Genomic DNA, 13,374 nt, shown 5'->3' with positions numbered 1-13,374 from the left:
CATGATAAAATGTTGATTTCCAATTATTCCCATAAAATTGAAAATAAATCTTCGTTTTTTCTTTATATTTTGCAGGTCCCAATAACTATAGATGTATTAGATGAAGTGGAATACTTCGATCTACTATATCTGACAACTCACGTACATATCAACATTTTCTATCACGTTTTCATATAGCTCCCACATAACGCTTTAATTTAAGCGGCATTTTTCGGAGGAAACAATTTTGGTCCAAACGAACCTAGCTGCTTTTTTTACTGGTGTTTGTTACAGAGATTATCTATTCCAAATGTTTGTTTTAAAATAGGGCCAAAATCACCAGAACACTGAATATTTGCGATTTGTGGAAAAACACGGACCTATATAGCCATAGCAAAAAGAAACCATTGAAAGCTCTTATTACCCAATTATGAAAATTCCTTTAGCAAATGTAGTTAATATCTTCAAGAAACCCAATACCGGGAGGTAGTACTGGCTTTACGAAAATGTGGGCAATAATAGGCTATCATCGAAGTGGACCTTCCTGCGGGCAAAATATAGTATTATGCAAAAAATCACAACTCCTTAGACTATAGCGTGAATACAAGAAAAATGCACATGCTAGTTAACTATATAACAGTTCGAGGTATATTGAAGTTTACAGATGCATTCTTCAACTGAATTTACTGATATTTCCTATTTTTGTTTTGCGTGAACACAGTCGATTCTATTGTTTTTACGTATTATGAAAATTGAGTGAAGTGACCCCAGTTTCATTACATTCCTACATATAAATTTAAAAAATACAAATTCCTTAACTTTTTCACCCAATACCCCTATTACATTGTTAATCTTGTCGTTTTGGCAGCGATGCTGCTGATATGTCAGTTTGTTTTGTTACTTTTTTTAATCAAAAAACAACTAAAACTCGCAGCACACCACAAGCAACGAACCAGCCAGCCAACCAACCAGGCAGTCCACCATGCACACATTTACACTCTCATTCATTTATTCACACTCACCCCGACACACACACACATGTGCACGCAATTATGTGAATTGTAATTTTGAACTCTGGAATAAATGCAATACTTTGTCCGTAGGACTGTTGTTCGTTCGCTTGCTCGCCCCTTTTGTTTGTAATGTAATGTGTGACAAAAGAGAGGGAGAGAGAGGAAAGAGTGGCAGCACAGGGCAAAGGACGAAGACAATGTAGTTAGCAATGGAAACAACTACCGAAACCACTATGGCCTCAAGATTGAGACCCCGTCGAGCTGGTGTTAAATACAACGATTTAACGAAACAAAAACCAAAATTAAATCTTGTACAATTTATAACAACAACAACAATAACAACTGTAGTTTTTGAACAACTACAACGATGCATGAACAACTGTTAACAGACAACAGCAACAACAACGAATTGGTAGTTGTAATTTGGGTTGAGTAATAAAAAAATGGAGAGGTAGGAAAAAATGGTGGTGGAGAGAAAGAAAACGGGAGAGTAGGCCACACCAGGAGTCATTAGCAGAGCAAAAGTGTATCTCTTTTGAGAAAGTCATGATAATAATTATGAATGTATTGTTTTATTGTGGCTATGCATGTGTAGGCATGTGTGAATATCAAAAAAACAAACATATATTTGAACATTAGAGATGAAAGGAGCAACGTAATATATATTCATATGTACATATGTATTAAAGTGTAGCTTTCTCTTCTCTCTCGGTGTGTGTGCGTGTGTGGCAAATATTTATTGTTTATGCCAACATTTGTGTTTTACCGCTTTCATTTTTATTATTAAAAGCAAGCATACGCTCCATGGTACGCTCATATGTTTCGCGCCTTGTTTGGTAGAAAGGAAGGAAGCTTAACATCCAACCAAGCAGTCAGCCAGCCAACAAGCAAGCCAACCATCCAGCCTGCCTATTAGAGAACCAGCACACATACTTATGAAGGCTACAAATTTCGACACAGGTGGCAACATAACGATCGTTTTGGTGGGGTTGAACAATTATTTAAATGGAGACGATTCCAGGTTGTAATTAAAATTAAAGTAAATTTACTTGTGAATTATTTCATTAAGGCAACGGAGAAGTCTAATGCGTATTATAATTGTCATTATGTATACGCCGGGATGGTGTGAAAATATGATAATGGAATTAAAGTGAGCTTGTTTTTGAAAAAAAATGGAAAAATCATAAAATATTTTAGCTCGAAATTATTAGAAAATTGGATTTAAAAAAAAAATTGAAATGGAATAACACAAATTTTTATAAACAAAAAAAATAGGAGATATTTGTTTTTAAACCCTCTACTATGCATAGTTCGTCCAGTATTAAGTTCGTCATTCCGTTTGTAACACATCGAAATAATAATTTTAAACCCAACAAAATATTTATATTCTTGATCAGCGTAAAATTCTAAAACGATTTAGCCCTGTCTGTCCGTCCGTCTGTCCGTCTGTTGTAATTGTAATCACATCAGAGTCAAAACGAATAAAGATATGAAGCTAAAATTTCTTGTGAGTAGTATATTCCCTAGAAGAGAATTGTCTAAATAGGTCCACGATATCGTATATCCCTTTACTCGGTATTTTGATGATTTTATCCACATTTTTTCAATGGAATTGTCTGAAATTCTACACAAGGTGGTCTTTGTGAGTACTTTACCCCCTGAAAGAGAATTGTCTATATAGGTCCACGATATCGTATGTCCCACCGGTAACCCCCATATTCGCTGTTTTGATGATTTCAGGCAAAAATTTTAAATGAAATTGTCTTAAACCTCATACAGGAAGTTCCTTCTGAGTACTTTATCCCCTAGAAGAGATTTGTCTATATAGATCCACATTTTAGTATAGCGCCCAACGGTACCCCCAGATATTCGATATTTTCACTATTTTTTTTTGCGACGTTATTGTTTCAAATTTCATATTTAAAGTTCGGAACAATTACTACAGCCTATGACAAAAATTACTTATGCACGACCACGCCTTCGTATAGTCCTGATATAACGGTTTTCATTTGAGCGATATTTTTCGACAGAATTTTTTTTTTTTTTTTTTGAATCTTTTCAAGTTTCTTCCAAATGGTGCATCCGACCGAATTCAGTCTAGTAGCAAATACATCAATATTGGTGAAAATCGGTTCAGATATAGCTATAGCTCCCATATATTGTTTCATGCGATTTGGTGTTTAAGTCCCTAATAGCCTTAATATGCATTCGACAACTATGATATTTGATACCAGATATCTGGTGCAGCCCAGAAATACTTGTGTCTAATTTTATCAAAATCGGTTCAGATATGGATATAGCTCCAATATATATCCTTAACCGATTTCGGGTTAATTGTCCACCAAATGGCCAATGTCAGTCCAAAAGTCCCGAATTTTGTTACATCCGACCGAATTCAGTGTAGAAGCAAGTACATCGAATTCGGAGAAAATCGGTTGAGATATAGCTATAGCTCCCATAAATATGTTTCATCCGATTTATTGTTTAAGTCCCTCACATACGTAATATGCACTACAAAAGCATGATATTTGGTACCAGATATCAGATAAAGCTCAGAAATAAGTGTAACAAATTTCGTCAAAATCGCTCCAGATTTTATATGGCTCTCATATACTGATATATGTTAAAGTCCCTCCAATGTGTAAATTTCTCTTTTCAACAATGATATTTGATTCCGGACATCAGATACAGCTCGAAAATACCTCAAGAATATTCCAATACGAAATTTGAAAAAATACGGTAAATTATGTAGCTAAAATCATCAAAATACCGAATATAGGGAGGAACTGATATATGGGGCCTTTACGAAGACCTGGATCGGAAAAGACAATTTTCTGTCATAGACTAGTACCCATTACCAATTCTAAATACAGCAATGTTATTTGGTACTAGAGGCGCAAAAGCTTCAGTCAATAGTTCCCCAAAAAAAACCTACGAAAATTATGAAACAAGTCGGAAATCCTTTTCTAGAGTTACTGAGCCGAACAGACGGATAGGGCTAGATCTTACAAAGAGACATGGGCCTATATCCGTATGAGGCACATTTTGGCCGTAATAAAAAGATATACCCAACCATAAGCCTGAAAATACCTCTGTGTAGGGGTGAATTTTCAATTGGATTATTCTCCACATTTTTTGTCAATGTTTCTCCATTAATTAAACATTTTTTTTTTTTTTAATTAATATTTCTCATTAAATGAATACACGAATAATATTTTAAATTACGGAACATTTTCAAGAAAAAGGGATTCCATTTCATCAAAAACTAATCCCAAGCAAGGACATGTTTTTCTTGACATTCCTTTTAATTCACCGCAACACAAAAAAAAAACTCCTTTTTCGTTTACAATTTCCCCGAAAGACATCCCTCATCATCCGGGAACAATTTTGAAGCAATCCAATTAAAGGGAAATTCTAATTATTTTTAAGTAACACATTTATCCTAATTAGCGGATCCGGTTTCAATCGCTAATGAAATTTGTGTGTCTTTTTTTTTCTTCTTCAAACCTAAAACAATTTCCTTTTATTTCTAGGAAAAACGACCAGAAAAAAGGTTCCTTCTTATTTAATGAGGATAATGATGGCGAAGATGATGATGAAAATCTGCTATGTTTTGTTTTTTAAATACTTTGACATTTCGAAATAGAAAAGTGTTGGGAAACCCGAAAATTAGAGCCAAAAAGATTTTTAAAGAAGTAAAAAGGCAGTAAGTTCAGCCGGGCCGAACTTTGAGTGCCCTCCATCATTTGGAACGAATTTGGAAATTTTCAACAAAAAAATTAAATCTGTTAAAACCGAATTCTTAAAAAACCGAACGTAGCCATTACAATATTCAAATACGAAACTTGAAACAAAAAATTCGCTGGAATAATGTAGCAAAAATCATAAAAATACCGAATATAGGTAGGTGCCGCTATATCGGGGCCTTTACGAAGACCTGTACCTACATAGACAATTTCCTGTCAAAGGCGGTACCTATTAGGAATTTCAAACAATTTCGGTGAATATTGTACCAAAAATCGTCAAATTACCGAATATAGGGAGGTTCTGATACCGAGTATAAGGAGGTACTGATATATGGAGGCTATACGAAGAACTAGACCTGCAGAGACAATTTTCTGCCACAGGCTGTAGTTTCTATAAGGAACTTCAAATTCGAAATTTGAAACAACTCCGGTAAATAATGTTGCTGAAATCATCAAAATATCGATTATTCGGAGATACTGTTATATGGAGGCTATACGAACATGTGGGTCGGCATACCCAATTTTTTGTCATAGGCTGTAGTACCCCTTACGAATTTCAAATACAAAATTTGAAAAAACTCCGATTATTCGGAGGTATTGTTATATGGGGCCTTTACGAAGACCTGGACCTGCACAGACAATTTTCTGTCACAGGCTGTATTACCTATTAGGAACTACAAATACGAAATTTAAAATAACTCCGGAGAATATGGTACTTAAAATCGCCAAAATACCGAATAGTCGGAGGTACCGTTATATGGAGGCTATACGAAGGCGTAAACCTGCATGCGCAATTTTTTGTCATAGGCTGAAGTACCCATTACGAATTCTGTATCCGATAAATAATGTTGCTGAAATCATCAAAATACCGATTATTCGGAGGTACTGTTATATGGAGGCTATACCAAGATGTGGGTCTGCATACGAAATTTTTTCTCATAGGCTCTAGTACCCATTACGAATTCTAAATAGGAAATTTGAAACAAATCAAGAGATGTATGTCCCTAAATTCATGAAAATATCGAATAGCGGGAGATACCGCTATATGGAGGCTATAAGAAGACGTGGGTCTGTATACGCAATCATAGGCTGTAGTACCCATCACGAGTTCTAAATGGGAAATTTGAAAAAATTCTGGTGGATAATGTTGCTGAAATCATCAAAATACCGATTATTCGGAGGTACTGTTCTATAGAGGCTATACGAAGATGTGGGTCTGCATACGCAATTTTGCGTCATAGGCTGTAGTACCCATTATGAATTCTAAATAGGAAATTTTAAACATCTCTGGTGAATAATGCCTCTAAATTTGTCAAAATACCGAATATAGGAAGGTTCTGATATAATGGGTCTATACGAAGACCTGGACCTACATAGACAATTTTCTGTCACAGGCTGTAGTTCCCATTACGAATTCTAAATATGAAATTTGAAACAAATCCAGTGATTTATGTCCCTAAATTCGAAATTCGATTAAAATATCGAATATCGGGGGCGTACCGTTGTATGTGGGCTATACGATATCGTGGACCTATATTGACAATACTCTTCCGGGGGGTAAAGTATTCAGAAGGAACTCCTTGTGTAGATTTTCAGACAAATTCATTCACAAATTTGGCTACAATCATCAAAATATCGAAAATGGGGGGGTGGGCGGTGGTGGTACTGATATATGGGGGCTATACGATAGCGTGGACCGATATAGCCCATCTTCTAACTTTACCTGCCTGCAGCCGAAGGCGTTTATCACACGATAAGCGCAATATTCTCTCATTTATTTCATCACGCCTTGACAGACAGCCAGCCACACTAGAAAATATGTCCGAAGGCGGATTTCTTTAATTATTTGCTTCCCCATGCGTTTTTCATTTGGCTTAAGTAGGCCTCAAGTGTTTGTTTTGTGTCGCTGCCTTTTTTTTGGGCTGGAGATTTTTAATCTGGTTTTTCATTTTTCCTTTTTTTCCCAATAATCCTGTGACCAAATACAATGAGTTTTCCCTTTCCCAGGACTTTTTTTGTTTGGTGGACCCAAGGCAAATTGTCTAATTAGACCTTTTTTTTCCAAACCTTATCACTCTAAGCTCCCCACAAGAAGATTTGGAATTTCCACAACAACAACAGCAAAAAAAAAGAAATGCGAACATAACACAAAACAACTGTGATTTTATAGCTCTTAGCCTCCCTCCTCTCCCATACTTTTTCCTGATTCCATACAAAACAAATAAACAAAACGGCACAGCTTCCCCTCCCCCTCCACTCCACCCCTCCACCATCTTGACTTGGTGGGAAAATTAAAATATGTCTGCTTGCTGTTATTTCGAGAAGCTGTGCTGTGCTGTGCGTGAATGAGTTGTCGTCTTGTGATGAGCAAATGAGGGACTCTTTATTCACATGTGTGCTGTGGGTGTGCAAATGTGTGTGTGTGTGTGAGTGCGTGTGTGTGTGGGGGAATTTCTCCTTAATGTGTTGTGATTAGTTTGACTTTTACGACACATATGCACAAGGATTATTATTGCTTGTTATTGTTGTAGTTGGTGTTGCTTTTGTTGTTGTTTTTTTTCTTGTAAAGTTGAATGAATAAATAAAAGAATGAATGGTTGGTTGGTTGGATGGATGGTTAGGTTGGGTTACTGTCCTCCCACCCACCATTGTCGTAACCATTATTATTATGAAAGTGAAAAAAAAGAACGAAGGCAACAAAGAAACAAAAATATCAGACATCAGCCTGGCTTCAAGTAGACAACAGAGCAACACCAACAGCAACAAAAGTAACAGTTGATTGTTGAAAATTGAAGTGTTCTTCACCTTCTTTTTAAAGTGAAAAAATAAAACACTTTTATTGCACAGTGTTAAGGAGGTTCATACTAAATATTACCCTCAGTTCTGGAGCTGGATATTGTAGGTGTGTAGACATGCCAACCACTGAGGATTTTTTAAAGAAAAACAAGTAAAAAACATTAAATTCGGCCGGGCCGAACTTTGATTACCCTCCTGCTTAGGGTAATGGAAACATTTGAACCAATTATGACCTACAAATACCATTTTTCAGACAATTCCGTGACAAAATGTGGCAAAAATCACCAAAATACCGAATATCGGGAGGTGCCGCTATATAGGGATATACAAAAACGTGGACTTATACATACAATGTTTCGCCAATGGAGCTAGAACCTAATATGACCTACAAATACCAATTTTTAGACAAATCGGTGAAAAAATGTGGAAAATATCAACAAAATACCGAAAATCGGAAGGTAACGTTATATGGGGGCTATACCATAACGTGGACCCATACATACAATGTTTCGCCATCCGAACTAGGACCCATTATGACCTACAAATACTAAATCCCAGACAAATCCGTGAAAAAATGTGACAAAAACCATCAAAATACCGAATATCGGGAGATATCGTTATATGGGGGTTGTACCAAAGCATGGACCTATACATACAATGTTTCGCCACACGAACTAGAACCCTTTATGACCAACTAAATCCAATTTTCAGACAAATCCATGAAAAAATGGGGCAAAAATAATCAAAATACCGAATATCGGGAGGTAACGTTATATGGGGGCTATACCAAAGCGTGGACCTATACATGCAACGTTTCGCCACCGGAGCTAGAACCCATTATGACCTACAAATACCAATTTCAGACAATTCCGTGAAAAAAATGTGGCAAAAATCGTCAAAATACCGAATATCGGGAGGTACCGTTATATGAGGAATATACCAAAACATGAACCGATACATCTCATTTTCAATACCAACCATCCTAGACACAATACAAATTATTCTGCTAAATTTTGACAAATTTTTCAACAGACAGACGGACAGACAGGCAGACGGACATCGTTAAATCGACTTAGAATTTTATGCTGATTATGAATATATATACATTATGGGTCCTGTTGAAATGTCCAAGGTCTGCGGCCGAAATACTTGCGTGTCCAAGGCTTTAATACACCCTACAGAATATTTTCGCGATAATATTTGGCATTTATCCTTATGTCACGGTCGATTAATACGAGCGGAGAGCGACCATTGGCTGTTATGGCGGCCCACACCATCACCATGACCGGCGCTTGAGTTCTGGTGGCCAACCGAAGGTGGACATTTTCAGCTGACCTCTTTGGCAAGTGAATACGATCATTTTGTTTGTTTACAAACTGCAGGACAACGAGTGTTTTCTCATCGGAGAAAACCAAATTGAGTAGTTCACCACTTTCGGCCAAGCGAAGCAACTCTTTAGCTCTTTTGAGTCTATTTTATTTCTGTTGAGGTGTTAGTTCTTGCACTTTTTGGAATTTCAATGGTTTTACCACGAGCTCATTTTTCAATACTTACCGAATGGAATATTGCGATATGTTCAGCTCAAGAGCCATTTTTTGGCCATTGCGACGCGGGTTTCGATCAAGTCGTTTCTTTACTTTTCGTACCATTTCTGCTGATGTTGCTGTTTTCTTCCGTCCACTTCCTTGACGTCGGGCTACGCTACCAGTATCACTGTAACGAGGGATTTTTTCACATTTAAATGCTGGAGTGCTCCAAGGATAGCCACTTGTGTTTTTCCAGCCAAATATAAAGAAATCAAACTATCACGCTTGAATTTCATCACGAATAATTTTTTTTCCTGGAAAATTCTCACCAAAATGCTTTTGTACTCTTGTAAACAATATAATGAGCTGTCACTGGAATAATTTTAATAGCTGTCGGACGAGTTGCCTAGAAATGACAGCAGTCTGAAGTTGGTTGCAGTTTTTTTCATCTCACCCTGTATATATATTTAATCCCTCAGCCGTATGGTTGCAGAGGGTATACATCGTATGATACGGCCACAATTTGCCTCATCGAAATAACAGTTTTAGGACATAGGTCCGTCCGTCGGTCTTGCTGGTTGGTGCGCACAATAACTTTTGAAGGGAGCATCCGATTTATTCGAAACATGGTATATCGTAATATTCTTATCATGCTTAGATCGAATTCTGAGATGGGCAATATCGACTCCTCTCCTCCTGGTACATCCCCCACAAAAGGTCGAAATTTTCTAATGAAATTTCTTTCTTCGTAAAAAGAAAAATAATTATTCGATTTTGCTCAAACTTTGCAAATCCTAATATTTTCATTGATTCTAGAACTGATGCGAAAATCGACAATATTGGCCTGCCCAATGAAGTACCTCCCCCACAAAAAGGTCAAAATTTTTAATAAATATAATTCTTACAAAATTCGAAACGTCAGACCGATAGCCTTCAAATGAAACTCATTCCAATATTTTTACAAGCACAAAATCTGAAGTCCAGATGGGCTATATCGGTCCACTCTTTCTGGTACCTTCCCCACAAAGGGTCAACATTTTGTATATTTCTAATACAATTTTAAATAATCATCCGAGTATTTTCAAATTTTGACACATCCTAGTATTTTTATTAATAAAAGTGCTGTTGTGAATATGGTAAATATCGGACCACTCCTTCCGGTACCTCCCCCACAAATGGTCTAAATTTTGAATAATTATAACTCTTATAAAATGTGAAATGAGACTTCGGTTATCTTCAAACTTTGCACATTTCAATATATCCATAACCACAACATTTGGTATGAATAACGGATGGAACGAACTACTCCTTCTAGATCCTCCCCCAAAACGGGTCAATATAGTTGATGATGTTATGATGTTATAAAAACTCCAAATGATGATCATCCATGATCATCCAATTACCTTCAAATTTCCCACTTCCAATATTTCTGCCAGCACAAGATCTTTAAATATTTCAAAGAAAGTTCAACTTAGAGCTGATTTAAAAACCATTAGTGTAATTTATAAAAGATGGACCTAAAAAATAAAACAAAAATACGCTCAAATATAGGGCGGGTCGACCTTCTTTGTATTTTTTATACCCTCCACCATACTATGGAGGGTATATTAACTTTGTCATTCCATTTGTAACTCCTCGAAATACTCATGTCAACAAAGTATATATATTCTAGATCAGCGTAAAATTCTAAGTCGATTTAGCCATGTCCGTCTGTCTGTCCGTCTGTCTGTCTGTTGTAATCACGCTATCTTTGGAACGAATTGAGATAGAAGGCTAAAATTTTGCACACGTGTTTATTTTCCCATTAGGCAGGTTAAGTTTGTAAATGAGCCATGTAGGTCCACGTTTTCATATGGCCCCCATATGACGGTACCTCCCGATATTCGGTATTTTGATGATTTTAGCGACATTATTCACCGGAATTGTTTCAACTTTCGTATTTGAAGTTCGAAATGGATACTACAGCCTATGACAGAAAATTATCTGGGCAGGTCCACGTCTTCGTATAGCCCCCATATAACGGTACCTCCCTATATTCGGTATTTTGATGATATTAGCGACATTATTCACCGGAACTGTTTCGAATTTGGTATTTGAGATTCGTAATGGATGCTAGAGCCTATGACAGAAAATTGTCTGCGCAGGTCCACGTCTTCGTATAGCCCCCATATAACGGTACCTCCCAAAATTCGGTATTTTGATGATTTTAGCGCCATTATTCACCGGAATTGTTTCAAATTATGTATTTAGAGTTCGTAATGGGAACTACAGTCTGTGACAGAAAAATGTCTATGCAGGTCCAGGTCTTCGTATAGGCCCCATATATCAGTACCTCCCTATATTCGGTATTTTGACTAGTTTAGGTACAATACCTACCGAAATTGTTTGAGATATCGTATTTGACGGTAGTAATGGATGCTATAGCCTGTGACAGAAAATTGTCTATGCTGGTCTAGGTCTTCGCACAGCTCCGATATAATTGTACCTCCCTATATACGATATTTTGATGATTTTAGCTACATTATTCACCCTTTATTTCAAGTTTCGAATTTGAATATGGTAATGGCTAATGACAAACAATGCCTATGTAGGTTCACGTCGTATAGACCCCAATATAACGGCAATATTCGGTATTTTTAAAATTTAACAGAATTTTTTAAGGATTTCATTTTTTTTTTAAATTTCCAAATTCGTTCCAAATGGTGGATGGTATTCAAAGCTTGGCCCGGCCGAACTTACTGCTTTTTAACTTGTTTTTTTATTTTGTAGGTCCATCTTTTATAAATTACACTAATGGGTTTTAAATCAGCCCTAAGTTGCATTTAATTTGATATATTTAAAGAATACTAAATAATTTAATAAATCCTTTACTTAACCTTTAAGGTTGTCGAGATTAAATACTTTTTAAAGTGTTTTCCTGACACAACACATGTCTTCATCTATTCAAAAAAAAAAAAAAAAGAAACATAAACCATTTTATAAACTATTACTTTTGCGGAAACAACCTCCTTTGCGCAAAAGGTCACATTGTATCCTTGAAAAAAAGAAGGCTTTCTTGGTAGCATTGAAAACCGTTACGTCCATTATATTTTTCCATTCCATTCTGGCAACAGTTTTCCATTCAATCTTCTCGGTACACAAAACAGAACATAAAACACTGTAAACTGTCTTAGGACAATTTCCACCGCTCACCCGTCAATTATCCCCTCCTCCTCCCCACCTAACAAGTAACTCATCATTGTAAACCAAAATTGAAAATAAAAAAAAACGGAAAATATTCTGAGGACTAAGACGACGTCGAGGTATTAGACCGAGAGAAAGAAAATACGAAGAGCGACGAGTATAAAACAATTTTCATTCATTCATACAAGTGTCTGTCTATAAGCGTCAAGTTACACTTCTTCAAATACAGGGAGAGAGAGAGAGAAGCATCAGCATCATCAGGTTTCACATTTCTAAGAGTTTTCATTTTTTTGTTGTTGCTTCATTCATTCGTTTTTTTTTTTTCTTTTTTTTTGGAAATGTGTCTGTCGCACACAGACCAATGTTGTCGTGGGAGGTGTTCGTGAGTACGTGCGTGCGTGTGTGTGTGTGGGAGTTGTGTGGTGTTGATGTATTCTGTTTTGGTTTTGTAGATTTCTCTTTAAGCTGCTTTTGTTGTTGCCTTAACTGTTTACTTTCCCATATCGTTAACCCACTAAGAGTATTTAGGCATGGAATTAAACAGCGGTGCTCAAAACCGTGTTCTAGAACATGAAGAGAAAAAAGAGATAATTTAAGAGAAAATTAAAATTCTGTTTTTCTTTATATTTTACGGTTCCATTTAATTGTTTTTAAACACGAATGTTTGCCAAAATAATTTATAAAGCAAATGGATAAAAAATATTTGTATAAATAATGACTTAACACTGTTTTGTTCTTGATTTAAATAAGCAAAGAGAAATTTGACTGAAAAGAGATATTTCTTTTTGAGCACCGCTGAATTAAATTTAAATTTGTTACGAAGAGTATCCCCACACCTCTCACTCTCTTTCTGTCCCCCTCTCTCAGTAAAAAAAGATGAATGAGTTCTTAACGAGCTGTGGGTTGTGTTACGAATTTTCATTCAAGTATTTGAATTATAATGAACCACAATTGGCAGTCATTATATTGAAGTTGTTGTTGTTAGTGTTGTTAAAGGAAAAGAAAACCTGATGTCTTGTGTCATTAGACATGTGGTATATTAAATGGAATTAATATTTTGCACGAAAGAATACGAAAGTAAATATTTCAATTTCTAAAAAATATGGGTTTACTAAATTTTTTTTAAGGTTG

This window comes from Musca domestica, unplaced genomic scaffold (assembly GCF_030504385.1).
Source record: "Musca domestica strain aabys unplaced genomic scaffold, Musca_domestica.polishedcontigs.V.1.1 79, whole genome shotgun sequence".
Taxonomy (NCBI): domain Eukaryota; kingdom Metazoa; phylum Arthropoda; class Insecta; order Diptera; family Muscidae; genus Musca; species Musca domestica.
Note: the sequence above shows the minus strand (reverse complement) of the source record.